The following is a 17,500-nucleotide window of genomic DNA, read 5'->3' on the forward strand; positions in this document are numbered from 1 at the left end:
CCGCATAGCAATCGGGGTGCGAGGCGAGGGATGCGGCGAGAAGGACCCAACGGCTACACGGAAGAGGCTTCGGGGCCGCCTCGGAATGGTCCAAGCATCGGACGCGCTTGGGGCGACTACCAGTGACAACCCCTTATCCCGCGACGCGTCCGATACACAGATAGTTCCAAGGCGGCCGAGGAGCCTCACCGCATAGCAATCGGGGTGCGAGGCGAGGGATGCGGCGAGAAGGACCCAACGGCTACACGGAAGAGGCTTCGGGGCCGCCTCGGAATGGTCCAAGCATCGGACGCGCTTGGGGCGACTACCAGTGACAACCCCTTATCCCGCGACGCGTCCGATACACAGATAGTTCCAAGGCGGCCGAGGAGCCTCACCGCATAGCAATCGGGGTGCGAGGCGAGGGATGCGGCGAGAAGGACCCAACGGCTAGACGGAAGAGGCTTCGGGTCCGCCTCGGAATGGTCCAAGCATCGGACGCGCTTGGGGCGACTACCAGTGACAACCCCTTATCCCGCGACGCGTCCGATACACAGATAGTTCCAAGGCGGCCGAGGAGCCTCACCGCATAGCAATCGGGGTGCGAGGCGAGGGATGCGGCGAGAAGGACCCAACGGCTAGACGGAAGAGGCTTCGGGTCCGCCTCGGAATGGTCCAAGCATCGGACGCGCTTGGGGCGACTACCAGTGACAACCCCTTATCCCGCGACGCGTCCGATACACAGATAGTTCCAAGGCGGCCGAGGAGCCTCACCGCATAGCAATCGGGGTGCGAGGCGAGGGATGCGGCGAGAAGGACCCAACGGCTAGACGGAAGAGGCTTCGGGTCCGCCTCGGAATGGTCCAAGCATCGGACGCGCTTGGGGCGACTACCAGTGACAACCCCTTATCCCGCGACGCGTCCGATACACAGATAGTTCCGAGGCGGCCGAGGAGCCTCACCGCATAGCAATCGGGGTGCGAGGCGAAGGATGCGGCGAGAAGGACCCAACGGCTAGACGGAAGAGGCTTCGGGTCCGCCTCGGAATGGTCTAAGCATCGGACGCGCTTGGGGCGACTACCAGTGACAACCCCTTATCCCGCGACGCGTCCGATACACAGATAGTTCCAAGGCGGCCGAGGAGCCTCACCGCATAGCAATCGGGGTGCGAGGCGAGGGATGCGGCGAGAAGGACCCAACGGCTAGACGGAAGAGGCTTCAGGGCCGCCTCGGAATGGTCCAAGCATCGAACGCGCTTGGGGCGACTACCAGTGACAACCCCTTATCCCGCGACGCGTCCGATACACAGATAGTTCCGAGGCGGCCGAGGAGCCTCACCGCATAGCAATCGGGGTGCGAGGCGAGGGATGCGGCGAGAAGGACCCAACGGCTAGACGGAAGAGGCTTCAGGGCCGCCTCGGAATGGTCCAAGCATCGGACGCGCTTGGGGCGACTACCAGTGACAACCCCTTATCCCGCGACGCGTCCGATACACAGATAGTTCCGAGGCGGCCGAGGAGCCTCACCGCATAGCAATCGGGGTGCGAGGCGAGGGATGCGGCGAGAAGGACCCAACGGCTAGACGGAAGAGGCTTCAGGGCCGCCTCGGAATGGTCCAAGCATCGGACGCGCTTGGGGCGACTACCAATGACAACCCCTTATCCCGCGACGCGTCCGATACACAGATAGTTCCGAGGCGGCCGAGGAGCCTCACCGCATAGCAATCGGGGTGCGAGGCGAGGGATGCGGCGAGAAGGACCCAACGGCTAGACGGAAGAGGCTTCAGGGCCGCCTCGGAATGGTCCAAGCATCGGACGCGCTTGGGGCGACTACCAGTGACAACCCCTTATCCCGCGACGCGTCCGATACACAGATAGTTCCGAGGCGGCCGAGGAGCCTCACCGCATAGCAATCGGGGTGCGAGGCGAGGGATGCGGCGAGAAGGACCCAACGGCTAGACGGAAGAGGCTTCAGGGCCGCCTCGGAATGGTCCAAGCATCGGACGCGCTTGGGGCGACTACCGTTGCCAACCCCTTATCCCGCGATGCGTCTGATACACAGATAGTTCCGAGGCGGCCGAGGAGCCTCACCGCATAGCAATCGGGTTGCGAGGCAGATTATTGGGAAGGGAACCCCCTGGGATGCGGCTCAAGCAGTGCCCAAAGGGACTGGAATGCGGAATCACATCGAGAGACCCAAATGCTATACGAGGGCTCAAATCGAATTATCGATTTGGCCACGACATGGACGCATCGGAACGACTACCTTTGCCGAACCACTCGCAATTGCATCCATACCGAAACCAATAGACATTTCCGTTAGAGCCCTCGCATAGCATTCGGGAATCTCGCATGCCCCTCTAAATCGACCAATGCTGGCGCTCAATGAAAATCCGAGCGCTACCACCGTTCGAGCGCCAGCATTGGTCGAGTTAGAGGGGCACGGGGGAGAATGCTCCAGTCAACACCTCCCCTATATAAGTTATTTGTCCGATTCTCGCACAACCGTAGTCTGCCTCGTCGAATCAAACAACGGTCCCAGATTCCGACTTCCGTTCCGTAGAGACCCAAAAGCTAGATGGAGGCTCGCAAGAAAGAGAGTCGGCGCATAGCAATCGGGTTTCTCGAACGTTTAGGGACCGAGCTCACTTGCGGATAGGGCAAAATCCGCCAAGCAACCCAAAAGCTAGACGGGGGCTCGAATCGAATCGCCTAGGCGGCCACAACAACGACGTGTTGGATCGACTACCAGTGCCAAACCATTCAGCAAGACTAGTCTGTGTCGAGGCCGGATAGAGATTCTCAGAGAGCGCCCGCATAGCATTTAGGAGACCTGCCGCGTCCCTCACACTCGACAAATGGTGGTGCACGTTTATAAATCCGAGCGATCCCAACCCTTTCAAGCACCAACATCGGTCGAGATAGAGGGGCACGGAGGGGGCTGCGTGAGACAACACAGTCCCCTATATAAGTTATTTGTCCGATTCTCACACATCCGAAGAATGGTCATCAAATCGGACAACAGCCCAAACTTCCGACTTCCGTCCCAGAAAGCCCAAGAGCTATCTAAAACGTTCATGGCCGGAACTCGATCGCGGCTATACCAGTCCGCCAAGCAACCCAAAAGCTAGACTGGAGCTCTAGTCGAATCACCTCTGTGGCCATTGCAAGGACGTGTTGGAGCGACTACCATTGCCGAACCATTCCGCAGGTCGAGTCCATACCAAGGCCGCATAGAGATTCACGATGAGCTCCTGCATAGCAATCAGGAGACTTGCCGTGTCCATCACAATCGATAAATCCTGGTGCAAGATTTTTGCATCCGAGCGCTCCAACCAGTCGAGCACCAGCATCAATCGACATAAACGGGCACGGGGGGAGGATGCTCGAGAACACTACCTCCCCTATATAAGTTATTTGTCCGATTCTCAAGCAGCCGAAGTCTGGTCATCGAATCGGGTCAAAGACCACAACTTCCGACTTTACCCACAATGCAAGTCATCGAATCGAACATCGGCCCCCGAGTCGGACTCCATGCGTATGTCAGGTCATCGGACCCAAATTCCGCCTTCCTGCGCATGGCGGGCCATCAATATCAACTCGGTCATCGGACCCAAACTCCGCCTTTTTGCGTATGGCACGCCTTCAAATCGGTCATCGGACCCAAATTCCGCCTTCCTGTGCATGGCGGGCCATCAACATCAACTCGGTCATCGGACCCAAATTCCGCCTTTCTGCGCATGGCACGCCATCAACTCGGTCATCGGACCCAAATTCCGCCTTCCTGCGCATGGCAGGTCATCGGACACAAATTCAGACCTCGCCAATATGCCTACGTATCGAATCGGTCATCGGACCCAACTTCCGACTTCATCCATACTGTAGGGTCTTTGAGGTTGGCGCGGTGCGCTCAACCCAGGGAGTCGACCCATCGAAGCATACACCTCCCCTATATAAGCTATTTGTCCGATTCCCACACCTGTGTAGTTTGCACCTCTGACCAGGACATCGACCCCAACTTCCGAACTCGACTGCAACGACGGCACCAGCGCCTTGGTGCGCACCTTGCGACGCACAGTCCCAACATTCGCCTTCCTGCACATGGCAGGTCATCGGACCCAAATTCCGACCTCGCGAGTATGCCTACATATCGAATCGGTCATCGGACCCAACTTCCGACTTCATCCATACCGTAGGGTCTTTGAGGTTGGCGCGGTGCGCTCAACCCGGGGAGTCGACCCAACGAAGCATACACCTCCCCTATATAAGCTATTTGTCCGATTCCCACACCTGTGTAGTTTGCACCTCCGATCAAGACATCGACCCCAACTTCCGAACTCGCCTCCAACGACCGAACCAGCGCCTTGGTGCGCACCTTGCAACGCACAGTGCCAACATTCGCCTTCCTGCACGTGGCAGGTCATCGGACCCAAATTCCGACCTCGCGAGTATGCCTACATATCGAATCGGTCATCGGACCCAACTTCCGACTTCATCCATACCGTAGGGTCTTTGAGGTTGGCGCGGTGCGCTCAACCCGGGGAGTCGACCCAACGAAGCATACACCTCCCCTATATAAGCTATTTGTCCGATTCCCACACCTGTGTAGCTTGCACCTCCGATCAGGACATCGACCCCAACTTCCGAACTCGACTAAAAAGACCGCACCAGCGCCTTGGTGTGCACCTTGCAACGCACAGTGTCAACATTCGCCTTCCTGCACATGGCAGGTCATCGGACCCAAATTCCGACCTCATGAGCATACCTACTAATCGAATTGGTCATCGGACCCAACTTCCGACTTCATCCATACCGTAGGGTCTTTGAGGTTGGCGCGGTGCGCTCAACCTGGGGAGTCGACCCATCGAAGCATACACCTCCCCTATATAAGCTATTTGTCCGATTCCGACACCTGTGTAGTTTGCACCTCCGCTCAGGACATCGACCCCAACTTCCGAACTCGCCTGCAACGACCGAACCAGCGCCTTGGTGCGCACCAAAAGTGCGCACTTTTGGAGGGCACTTTTGTGCGCTCCAAAGGTGCGCACTTTTGGAGGGCACTTTTCTGCGCTCCAAAGGTGCGCACTTTTGGAGGGCACTTTTTGGAGGGCACTTTTCTGCGCTCCAAAGGTGCGCACTTTTGGAGGGCACTTTTTGGAGGGCACTTTTCTGCGCTCCAAAGGTGCGCACTTTTGGAGGGCACTTTTTGGAGGGCACTTTTCTGCGCTCCAAAGGTGCGCACTTTTGGAGGGCACTTTTTGGAGGGCACTTTTCTGCGCTCCAAAGGTGCGCACTTTTGGAGGGCACTTTTTGGAGGGCACTTTTCTGCGCTCCAAAGGTGCGCACTTTTGGAGGGCACTTTTCTGCGCTCCAAAGGTGCGCACTTTTGGAGGGCACTTTTTGGAGGGCACTTTTCTGCGCTCCAAAGGTGCGCACTTTTGGAGGGCACTTTTTGGAGGGCACTTTTCTGCGCTCCAAAGGTGCGCACTTTTGGAGGGCACTTTTTGGAGGGCACTTTTCTGCGCTCCAAAGGTGCGCACTTTTGGAGGGCACTTTTGTGCACTCCAAAGGTGCGCACTTTTGGAGGGCACTTTTCCTGTGCTCCAAAGGTGCACACCTAGGTGAGCACCTTCGACCACACCTTGTAGCACACCAAACTCTGACTTTCGACTTCATCCGCAATGCAGGGTCTTTGAGGTTGGCGCAATGCGCACAACCAGGGGAGTCGACCCATCAAACCCAACACCTCCCCTATATAAGCTATTTGTCTGATTCTCATACATGCGTAGCCTGCAGGAGCAATTAGGACATCGACCCCAACTTTCGGCTTCTAAACGAAAACAAGGTCTTTGAGGTTGGTGTAATGCGAACAACTAGGGGAGTCAACCCATCAAACCCAACACCTCCCCTATATAAGCTATTTGTCTGATTCTCATACATGTGTAGTCTACAGGAGCAATTAGGACATCGACCCCAACTTTTGACTTCTTAACGAAAACAAGGTCTTTGAGGTTGACGTAATGCGCACAACCAGGGGAGTCGACCCATCAAACCCAACACCTCCCCTATATAAGCTATTTGTCCGATTCTCATACATGTGTAGCCTGCAGGAGCCATTAGGACATTGACCCCAACTTTTGACTTCTTAACGAAAACAAGGTCTTTGAGGTTGGCGTAATGCGCACAACCAAGGGAGTTGACCCATCAAACCCAACACCTCCCCTATATAAGCTATTTGTCTGATTCTCATACATGTGTAGCCTGCAACAACGATTAGGACATCCACCCCAACTTCTGAATTCGTCTGCGTTGACCGCACCAAAGGTGCACGCCTTGGTGCTCACCAAAATCCGACTTCCGACTTCTTCTGCTATGCGGGGTCTTTGAGGTTGGCGCAGTGCGCACAACCAGGGGAGTCAACCCACCGAATGCAACACCTCCCCTATATAAGCTATTTGTCTGATTCTCATACATGCGTAGACTGCAGCAATGATTAGGACATCCACCCCAACTTTTGACTTCTTAAACAAGACAGGGTCTTTGAAGTTGGTGCAGTGCACACAACCAGGGGAGTCGACCCATCAAACGCAACACCTCCCCTATATAAAGCTATTTGTCCGATTCTCATACGTGTAGTCTGCAGCAGCGATTAGGACATCGACCCCAACTTCCGAATTCGTTTGCATTGACCGCACCAAAGGTGCACGCCTTGGTGTGCACCCTGGAGTGCACTTTGGTGCTCACCTCGGTGCACACTTTGGTGTGCACCTCGGTGTGCACCAAAGGTGCGCACCTTGGAGCGCACCAAAGGTGTACACTTTGGAGCGCACCACATAGGGTCTTTGAGAGGTTGGCGCAGTGCGCACACCAAGGTGGGTGTTGAGGTGCGTGCCGAGGTGGGTGGGTGCTAGGGTGCGCTCCATGGTGGGTGCCAGGGTGGGTGCGTGCTAGGGTGGATTCCAAAGAGGGTCATAGGGTGGGTGCCAAGGTGGGTTGGTGATATAGTGGGTTCAAAGGTGGGTACTAGGGTGGGTTCCAAGGTGGGTCACAAGTTGGGTGCCAGGATGCGTGGGTGTTAGGTTGGGTGCCAAGGTGGGCTCCTGCGTGGGTGGGTGCTAGGGTGGGTTTCAAGGTGGACGCGAGGGCGGGTGCCAAGGTGGGTAACAAGTTGGGTGTTAGGATGGGTGAGTGCTAGAGTGGGTGCCAAGGTGGGTGGGTGCTAAGGTGGATGCCAAGGTGGTTCACAGGGTGGGTGGGTTCTAGGGTGAGTTCCAAGGTGGGTCACAGGTTCAGTGCTAGGGTGGGTGTCAAGGCGGGTGTCGAGGTGCCTGGGTGCTAGGGTGTGGATGCCAATGTGGGTCATAGGGTGGGTACTAGGGTGGGCTGCAATGTGGGTGCCAAGGTGGGTAACATGCTCGGTGGGTTCTAAATTGGGTGCCAGGGTGGGTGTGCACCCACCTTGCCCGAGGTGGGTGCCAAGGTGCCAGTGTGGGTGGGTGCTAAGGTGGATGCCAAGGTGGGTGAGAAGGTGGGTGATAGGTTGAGTGGTAGGATGGGTGGGTGCCAAGATGGGTCACAGGGTGGGTGCAAGGGTGGGTAGGTGCTAGGGTTGGTGTCAGGGTGGGTGGGTGCTAGGTTGGGTTCCAAGGTGGGTGCGAGGGTGAGTGTCAAGGTGGGTCACAGGTTAGGTGCTAGGATGGGTGAGTGCTAGGGTGCAAAGGTGCCAGGGTGGGTGCTAGGATGGGTCGATGCTAGGGTGAGTGGCAAGGTGGGTCCACAAGTGTCAAGGTGGGTGCCGAGGTGGGTGCCAAGTCGGCGACTGCTATGGTGGATGCCAAGGTGGGTCACGGGGTGGGTGCCAAGTTGCTAGGTTGGGTTCCAAGGTGGGTGCCAACGTGGGTGCTAGGGTGCGTGGGTTAAAGGGTGTGTCACAACGTGGGTGCCAGGATGGGTGCGCACCCACACTGGCCAAGACGGGTGCGGGTGCAAGGTTGGGTTCCAAGCCCGGTCACAGGCTGGGTGCTAGGATGGGTGGGTGCCAAGGTGGGCACCAGGGTGGGTGCACCCACCCTGGCCAAGGTGGGTCACGGGGTGGGTCCTAGGGTGGGTAACGGGGTGGGTACTAAGGTGCGTGCCAAGGTGGGTCATAGGGTGGGTGCCAAGGTGGGCACCAGGGTGGGTGTGCACCAACCCTAGCCAGGGTAGGTCACGGGGTGGTTGTCGGGGTGGGCGTCAAGGAGCCAAGGTGGGTGGCAAGTAGCCAAGTTGCGTGCCAAGGTGGGTGTCGGGGTGGGTGCCAAGGATCCAAGGTGGGTGCCAAGGAACCAAGGTGGGTGTCTGGGTGGGTGCCGAGGTGGGAGCCAGGGTGGGTCCCAAGGTGAGTGCAAAGGTGGGTGCCAGGGTCAAGGTGAGTGCCAATGTGGGTTCCAAGGTGCCAGGGTCAGGGTGAGTGCCAATGTGGGTTCAAAGGTGCTAAGTTGGGTGCGAGGTTGGGTGCGAGGGTGGGTGGGTGCCAAGGTGTGCTAGGTGGAAGCCCGGGTGGGTCGGCATCCCATGGGTGTCGAGTTGGGTGCCTGATGGGTGCTTCTTGTCAAGTTTTAGTCGTCGGGACTCATTTCGAGCCTTAGAGGTCGTTTCTTGTCCGGTTGCCCTGTCTTCGACCTGGGAACCCAATTTTGGTCCTCGGGTCCCATTTTTTTTTGTCTCGCATCCCACTTTTGGCCTGTGGCCTTTTCGGGGTCGATTCTCGTTTTGGGCATCAGAGCATGTTTCTTCTCCTAAAACCCAATATTTGTTTATTAAGTCTCGGAACACATTTTTGTTCTCGTGGACCCATCATGGGTCTTGGAACGCATTTGTGGTCCTTGGGTCCCATTTTGCATCCCGAAACTTGTGTTTTGGTGCTTGATCCCTATTTTGGGTGCCCACCTTGCACCAAGTGCGCACCCGGGGCAAACCGAGCGCCTTGGTGCACCGGGGCAAGATCGAGCGTGCACCCGAGGCGCCCCGAACATGCACCAAGGTGCACTCGGCCCACATGTGAGCGCAGGTCGTTGCGCCCGAGGTGGTGTGTGGGCACCGCGTTGCAGACGGGACACTGCACGCACACGACGCCCCCTCCAGGTGCACGCACGTAGGCCGGGCCGGGTGCACACCCGACGCCCTAGCAAGGTGCGCGCACCCGGGCAGGGCTCACACTTGGCGAACGGGGCGCACTTCGCGAGGGAGGGTGTGCACCTCGACGGGGGTGGGTGGCCGGGGTGGATTCGCACGTGGGTCGCGGTTTGCTAAGTACACACTGCGACAAGCTCATAACGGGTGCGATCATACCAGCGTTAGTGCACCGGATCCCATCAGAACTCCGCAGTTAAGCGCGCTTGGGCCGGAGTAGTACTGGGATGGGTGACCTCCCGGGAAGTCCCGGTGTTGCACCCTTTTTTAGTTTTTCGTCCGGGCGTCGCAATGCTATTTGAATAAACCTTTTGCCCGTTTGCGTTCTCGTCGGGGCCGGGCCGGGCCGGGGTGCGCTGCCCGCACTACCGCGCGCGCGGGGGCGACACCGAGCGCGCACCCGAGGCGCCCCGAGCACACAGGCCACGGTGCAACCCGGGCGTTGTGCGCGCACCCCGGTGCGCCCGAGGTGCTGCGCGCGCACCCAGGTGAAATCGGTGTGCACCTCGGCCAGTGCGCGCTCGGTCGAGTCGCGCACGTTGGCCAAGGTGCACGGTGATGTTTCTTACTCTAAGGTTCCGCACCAGACGCCCGGGACAGGTGAGCGAAGCTGGGCGGGGCCGGGTGCGCGGCCGGGGCAGGTGCACGCAGCTGGAGAGAGCTTTGGAGCACACTTCGGAGCGCACCAATGATGCGCTCCATTCAAAAGTTTCCTGAAAAGGCAAAAAAAGTTGAGATTATAGAATTTCCCACTTGAGAGATTGTAAAAAAAAAAAATTTAAAATGAAGGAAACGCGGGTGCCAAGGTGTGCGCAGCCCAGCCAAGGTGTGCGCACCAAGGCGCCCACCCTGGCGAAGGTGCACGCAAGGTGCGCACCCGAGGCAAACCGGACAATTAACCCAACTTTCGACTTCGCGCGCACCTTGGAGCGCACTTCGGAGCGCTCCTTGGTGCGCACCAATCTTGGGCACCTCGGAGTGCACCATGGCGCCCACCAAGGTGCGCACCCGGGGCAAACCGAGCTCCGACTTCGTGCGCACCTTGGAGCGCACGAAAGGTGCGCACCATGGCGCCCACCAAGGTGCGCAGCCCAGCCAAGGCGTGCGCATCAAGGTGCGCACCCTGGCGAAGGTGCGCACCCGGGGCAAACCGAGCTCCGACTTCGTGCGCACCTTGGAGCGCACAAAAGGTGCGCAACCCAGCCAAGGTGTGCGCACCCCGGTCAAACCGAGCTCCGAATCGTGCGCACCAGAGGTGCACGCCATCGTGCGCACCTTGGAGCACACTTCGGAGCCCTCCTTGGTGCGCGCCGATGTTGCGCACCTCGGAGCGCACCCGGGGAAAACAATGCAATTAACCCGACTTTCGACTTCGTGGGCACCTCGGAGCGCTCTCGGGTTCGCACCTCGGAGCACACCGAGGTGCGCACCTTTGATGCGCTGCCTTCACCAATTTCCAGAAAAGGCAAGAAAACATTGAGAAGGTGTGCGCACCGAGGTGCCCACCCTGGCGAAGGTGCACGCGAGGTGCGCACCCGGGGCAAACCGGGCTCCGACTTCGTGCACGCCGCACCTTGGAGCACACTTCGGAGCGCTCCTTGGTGCGCACCAGGGCGCGCAACCCAGCCGAGGTGCCCACCCCGGCGAAGGTGCACGCGAGGTGCGCACCCGGGGCAAACCGGGCTCCGACTTCGTGCACGCCATGGTGCCCACCGCGGCGAAGGTGCACGCGAGGTGCGCACCCGGGGCAAACCGGGCTCCGACTTCGTGCACGCCGCACCTTGGAGCACACTTCGGAGCGCTCCTTGGTGCGCACCATGGTGCCCACCAGGGCGCGCAACCCCGCCGAAGGTGCACGCGAGGTGCGCACCCGGGGCAAACCGGGCTCCGACTTCGTGCACGCCGCACCTTGGAGCACACTTCGGAGCGCTCCTTGGTGCGCACCATGGTGCCCACCAGGGCGCGCAACCCCGCCGAAGGTGCACGCGAGGTGCGCACCCGGGGCAAACCGGGCTCCGACTTCGTGCACGCCATGGTGCGCACCGCGGCGAAGGTGCGCACCCGGGGCAAACCGGGCTCCGACTTCGTGCACGCCGCACCTTGGAGCACACTTCGGAGCGCTCCTTGGTGCGCACCAGGGCGCGCAACCCAGCCGAGGTGCCCACCCCGGCGAAGGTGCACGCGAGGTGCGTACCCGGGGCAAACCGGGCTCCGACTTCGTGCACGCCGCACCTTGGAGCACACTTCGGAGCGCTCCTTGGTGCGCACCATGGTGCCCACCAGGCCGCGCAACCCAGCCAAGGTGTGCGCACCAAGGTGCACGCGAGGTGCGCACCCGGGGCAAACCGGGGTCCGACTTCGTGCACGCCGCACCTTGGAGCACACATCGGGGCGCTCCCGGGTTCGCACCGGCGTTGCGCACCGTGGTGGGCACCTCGGAGCACACCAAGGTGGGCAGCGAGGTGCGCACCTTTGATGCGATGCCTTCACTAATTTCCATAAAAGGCAAAAAAAAAACGAGATTTTAAAATTTCCGTTTTGAAAGATAGTGAGAAAAAGGGAATGCTGGTGCCATCTTGAGCCCGCCCTGGTGCGCAGCCCAGCCAAGGTGTGCGCACCAAGGTGCCCACCCTGGCGAAGGTGCGCGCCCGGGCAATTAACCCAACTTCCAACTTCGCGCGCGCCAGGGTGGGAGCGCACCCAACAACCGGGCCTGGGAAGAGCCAATGCGAGAAACCCCACCAAACGCTCTGACAAAAAAAGAGGGGGCGCTCCAGTAACCCCGCTTCGGAGCGCACCCTGGGCAAACCCAGCCAAGGTGCCCACCCCGGCCAAGGTGCAGGCGAGGTGCGCACCCGGGGCAAACCGGGCTCCGACAACGTGCACGCCGCACCTTGGAGCACACTTCGTAGCGCTCCCGGGTGCGCACCTCAGAGCACACCAAGGTGGGCAGCGAGGTGCGCACCTTTGATGCGCTGCCTTCACTAATTTCCAGAAAAGGCAAAAAAAAAAGGAGATTTTAAAATTTCCGTTTTGAAAGATAGTGAAAAAAACGGAACGCGCGTGCCATCTTGAGCCCGCCCTGGTGCGCAGCCCAGGTAAGGTGCCCACCCTGGCAAAGGTGCGCACCCGGGCAATTAACCCTACTTCCGACTTCGTGCGCGCCAGGGTGGCAACCGGGCCTCGGAAGAGCCAATGCGAGAAACCCCACCAAACGCTCCGACAAAAAAAGAGGCGGCGCTCCAATAACCCCGCTTCGGAGCGCAGCCGGGGCAAACCCAGCCAAGGTGCCCACCCCGACGAAGGTGCACGCGAGGTGCGCACCCGGGGCAAACCGGGCTCCGACAACGTGCACGCAGCACCTTGGAGCACACTTCGAAGCACTCCCGGGTGCCCACCGGCGTTGCGCACCGTGGTGGGCAGCGAGGTGCGCACCTTTGATGCGCTGCCTTCACTAATTTCCAGAAAAAGGCAAAAAAAAATGAGATTTTAAAATTTCCGTTTTGAAAGATAGTGAAAAAAAAGGAACGCGGGTGCCATCTTGAGCCCGCCCTGGTGCGCAGCCCAGGCAAGGCATGCGCACCAAGGTGCCCACCCGAGGTGCACACCCGGGGCAAACCGGGCTCCGACTTCGTGCAGGCCGCACCTTGGAGCACACTTCGGAGCGCTCCTTGGTGCGCACCATGGTGCCCACCAGGGCGCGCAACCCAGCCAAGGTCTGCACACCAAGGTGCCCACCCCGGCGAAGGTGCACGCGAGGTGCGCACCCGGGGCAAACCGGGCTCCGACTTCGTGCACGCCATGGTGCCCACCGCGGCGAAGGTGCACGCGAGGTGCGCACCCGGGGCAAACCGGGCTCCGACTTCGTGCACGCCGCACCTTGGAGCACACTTCGGAGCGCTCCTTGGTGCGCACCATGGTGCCCACCAGGGCGCGCAACCCAGCCAAGGTGTGCGCACCAAGGTGCACGCGAGGTGCGCACCCGGGGCAAACCGGGGTCCGACTTCGTGCACGCCGCACCTTGGAGCACACATCGGAGCGCTCCCAGGTTCGCACCAGCGTTGCGCACCTTTGATGCGCTGCCTTCACTAATTTCCAGAAAAGGCAAAAAAAAACGAGATTTTAAAATTTCCGTTCTGAAAGATAGTGAAAAAAACGGAACGCGGGTGCCATCTTGAGCCCTTCCTGGTGCGCAGCCCAGGCAAGTTGTGCGCACCAAGGTGCCCACCCTGGCGGAGGTGCGCGCCCGGGGCAATCCGGGCTCCGACTTCGTGCACTGCATGGTGCCCACCAAGGCGCGCAACCCAGCCAAGGTGCCCACCGCAGCGAAGGTGCACGCGAGGTGCGCACCCGAGGTGCACACCCGGGGCAAACCGGGCTCCGACTTCGTGCACGCCGCACCTTGGAGCACACTTCAGAGCGCTCCTTGGTGCGCACCAGGGCGCGCAACCCAGCCGAGGTGCCCACCCCGGCGAAGGTGCACGCGAGGTGCGCACCCGGGGCAAACCGGGCTCCGACTTCGTGCACGCCATGGTGCCCACCGCGGCGAAGGTGCGCACCCGGGGCAAACCGGGCTCCGACTTCGTGCACGCCGCACCTTGGAGCACACTTCGGAGCGCTCCTTGGTGCGCACCATGGTGCCCACCAGGCCGCGCAACCCAGCCAAGGTGTGCGCACCAAGGTGCACGCGAGGTGCGCACCCGGGGCAAACCGGGGTCCGACTTCGTGCACGCCGCACCTTGGAGCACACATCGGGGCGCTCCCGGGTTCGCACCGGCGTTGCGCACCGTGGTGGGCACCTCGGAGCACACCAAGGTGGGCAGCGAGGTGCGCACCTTTGATGCGATGCCTTCACTAATTTCCATAAAAGGCAAAAAAAAAACGAGATTTTAAAATTTCCGTTTTGAAAGATAGTGAGAAAAAGGGAATGCTGGTGCCATCTTGAGCCCGCCCTGGTGCGCAGCCCAGCCAAGGTTTGCGCACCAAGGTGCCCACCCTGGCGAAGGTGCGCGCCCGGGCAATTAACCCAACTTCCAACTTCGCGCGCGCCAGGGTGGGAGCGCACCCAACAACCGGGCCTGGGAAGAGCCAATGCGAGAAACCCCACCAAACTCTCTGACAAAAAAAGAGGGGGCGCTCCAGTAACCCCGCTTCGGAGCGCACCCTGGGCAAACCCAGCCAAGGTGCCCACCCCGGCCAAGGTGCAGGCGAGGTGCGCACCCGGGGCAAACCGGGCTCCGACAACGTGCACGCCGCACCTTGGAGCACACTTCGTAGCGCTCCCGGGTGCGCACCTCAGAGCACACCAAGGTGGGCAGCGAGGTGCGCACCTTTGATGCGCTGCCTTCACTAATTTCCAGAAAAGGCAAAAAAAAAAGGAGATTTTAAAATTTCCGTTTTGAAAGATAGTGAAAAAAACGGAACGCGCGTGCCATCTTGAGCCCGCCCTGGTGCGCAGCCCAGGTAAGGTGCCACCCTGGCAAAGGTGCGCACCCGGGCAATTAACCCTACTTCCGACTTCGTGCGCGCCAGGGTGGCAACCGGGCCTCGGAAGAGCCAATGCGAGAAACCCCACCAAACGCTCCGACAAAAAAAGAGGCGGCGCTCCAATAACCCCGCTTCGGAGCGCAGCCGGGGCAAACCAAGCCAAGGTGCCCACCCCGACGAAGGTGCACGCGAGGTGCGCACCCGGGGCAAACCGGGCTCCGACAACGTGCACGCAGCACCTTGGAGCACACTTCGAAGCACTCCCGGGGCACACTTCGAAGCACTCCCGGGTGCCCACCGGCGTTGCGCACCGTGGTGGGCAGCGAGGTGCGCACCTTTGATGCGCTGCCTTCACTAATTTCCAGAAAAAGGCAAAAAAAAATGAGATTTTAAAATTTCCGTTTTGAAAGATAGTGAAAAAAAAGGAACGCGGGTGCCATCTTGAGCCCGCCCTGGTGCGCAGCCCAGGCAAGGCATGCGCACCAAGGTGCCCACCCGAGGTGCACACCCGGGGCAAACCGGGCTCCGACTTCGTGCAGGCCGCACCTTGGAGCACACTTCGGAGCGCTCCTTGGTGCGCACCATGGTGCCCACCAGGGCGCACCCGAGGCAAACCGGGCTCCGACTTCGTGCACGCCGCACCTTGGAGCACACATCGGAGCGCTCCCAGGTTCGCACCAGCGTTGCGCACCTTTGATGCGCTGCCTTCACTAATTTCCAGAAAAGGCAAAAAAAAACGATATTTTAAAATTTCCGTTCTGAAAGATAGTGAAAAAAACGGAACGCGGGTGCCATCTTGAGCCCTTCCTGATGCGCAGCCCAGGCAAGTTGTGCGCACCAAGGTGCCCACCCTGGCGGAGGTGCGCGCCCGGGGCAAACCGGGCTCCGACTTCGTGCACTGCATGGTGCCCACCAAGGCGCGCAACCCAGCCAAGGTGCCCACCGCAGCGAAGGTGCACGCGAGGTGCGCACCCGAGGTGCACACCCGGGGCAAACCGGGCTCCGACTTCGTGCACGCCGCACCTTGGAGCACACTTCAGAGCGCTCCTTGGTACGCACCAGGGCGCGCAACCCAGCCAAGGTGCTCACCCCGGCGAAGGTGCACGCGAGGTGCGCACCCGGGGCAAACCGGGCTCGGACTTCGTGCACGCCGCACCTTGGAGCACACATCGGAGCGCTCCCGGGTTCGCACCAGCATTGCGCACCTTTGATGCGCTGCCTTCACTAATTTCCAGAAAAGGCAAAAAAAAGAAAAAAATGAGATTTTAAAATTTCCGTTTTGAAAGATAGTGAAAAAAACGGAACGCGGGTGCCATCTTGAGCCCGCCCTGGTGTGCAGCCCAGGCAAGTTGTGCGCACCAAGGCACCCACCCTGGCCAAGGTGGGTCACGGGGTGGGTCCTAGGGTGGGTAACGGGGTGGGTACTAAGGTGCGTGCCAAGGTGGGTCATAGGGTGGGTGCCAAGGTGGGCACCAGGGTGGGTGTGCACCAACCCTAGCCAGGGTAGGTCACGGGGTGGTTGTCGGGGTGGGCGTCAAGGAGCCAAGGTGGGTGGCAAGTAGCCAAGTTGCGTGCCAAGGTGGGTGTCGGGGTGGGTGCCAAGGATCCAAGGTGGGTGCCAAGGAACCAAGGTGGGTGTCTGGGTGGGTGCCGAGGTGGGAGCCAGGGTGGGTCCCAAGGTGAGTGCAAAGGTGGGTGCCAGGGTCAAGGTGAGTGCCAATGTGGGTTCCAAGGTGCCAGGGTCAGGGTGAGTGCCAATGTGGGTTCAAAGGTGCTAAGTTGGGTGCGAGGTTGGGTGCGAGGGTGGGTGGGTGCCAAGGTGTGCTAGGTGGAAGCCCGGGTGGGTCGGCATCCCATGGGTGTCGAGTTGGGTGCCTGATGGGTGCTTCTTGTCAAGTTTTAGTCGTCGGGACTCATTTCGAGCCTTAGAGGTCGTTTCTTGTCCGGTTGCCCTGTCTTCGACCTGGGAACCCAATTTTGGTCCTCGGGTCCCATTTTTTTTTGTCTCGCATCCCACTTTTGGCCTGTGGCCTTTTCGGGGTCGATTCTCGTTTTGGGCATCAGAGCATGTTTCTTCTCCTAAAACCCAATATTTGTTTATTAAGTCTCGGAACACATTTTTGTTCTCGTGGACCCATCATGGGTCTTGGAACGCATTTGTGGTCCTTGGGTCCCATTTTGCATCCCGAAACTTGTGTTTTGGTGCTTGATCCCTATTTTGGGTGCCCACCTTGCACCAAGTGCGCACCCGGGGCAAACCGAGCGCCTTGGTGCACCGGGGCAAGATCGAGCGTGCACCCGAGGCGCCCCGAACATGCACCAAGGTGCACTCGGCCCACATGTGAGCGCAGGTCGTTGCGCCCGAGGTGGTGTGTGGGCACCGCGTTGCAGACGGGACACTGCACGCACACGACGCCCCCTACAGGTGCACGCACGTAGGCCGGGCCGGGTGCACACCCGACGCCCTAGCAAGGTGCGCGCACCCGGGCAGGGCTCACACTTGGCGAACGGGGCGCACTTCGCGAGGGAGGGTGTGCACCTCGACGGGGGTGGGTGGCCGGGGTGGATTCGCACGTGGGTCGCGGTTTGCTAAGTACACACTGCGACAAGCTCATAACGGGTGCGATCATACCAGCGTTAGTGCACCGGATCCCATCAGAACTCCGCAGTTAAGCGCGCTTGGGCCGGAGTAGTACTGGGATGGGTGACCTCCCGGGAAGTCCCGGTGTTGCACCCTTTTTTAGTTTTTCGCCGGGCATCGCAATGCTATTTGAATAAACCTTTTGCCCGTTTGCGTTCTCGTCGGGGCCGGGCCGGGCCGGGGTGCGCTGCCCGCACTACCGCGCGCGCGGGGGCGACACCGA

The 17,500-nt window shown here is 60.1% G+C and overlaps 2 non-coding genes across 2 annotated transcripts; both read left to right on the forward strand.

The window, feature by feature from the left end:
• The first annotated feature begins 9,294 nt into the window (after positions 1 to 9,294).
• On the forward strand, positions 9,295 to 9,413 carry LOC131872108 (5S ribosomal RNA). The gene has a single exon (XR_009370288.1). It is a non-coding gene; the product is annotated as a 5S ribosomal RNA (ribosomal RNA).
• A 7,841-nt stretch (positions 9,414 to 17,254) lies between these two features.
• LOC131872117 (5S ribosomal RNA) lies at positions 17,255 to 17,373 on the forward strand. The gene has a single exon (XR_009370297.1). It is a non-coding gene; the product is annotated as a 5S ribosomal RNA (ribosomal RNA).
• Positions 17,374 to 17,500: the final 127 nt, after the last annotated feature.

The sequence above is a fragment of the Cryptomeria japonica genome, unplaced genomic scaffold (genome assembly GCF_030272615.1).
Source record: "Cryptomeria japonica unplaced genomic scaffold, Sugi_1.0 HiC_scaffold_519, whole genome shotgun sequence".
NCBI lineage: Eukaryota > Viridiplantae > Streptophyta > Pinopsida > Cupressales > Cupressaceae > Cryptomeria > Cryptomeria japonica.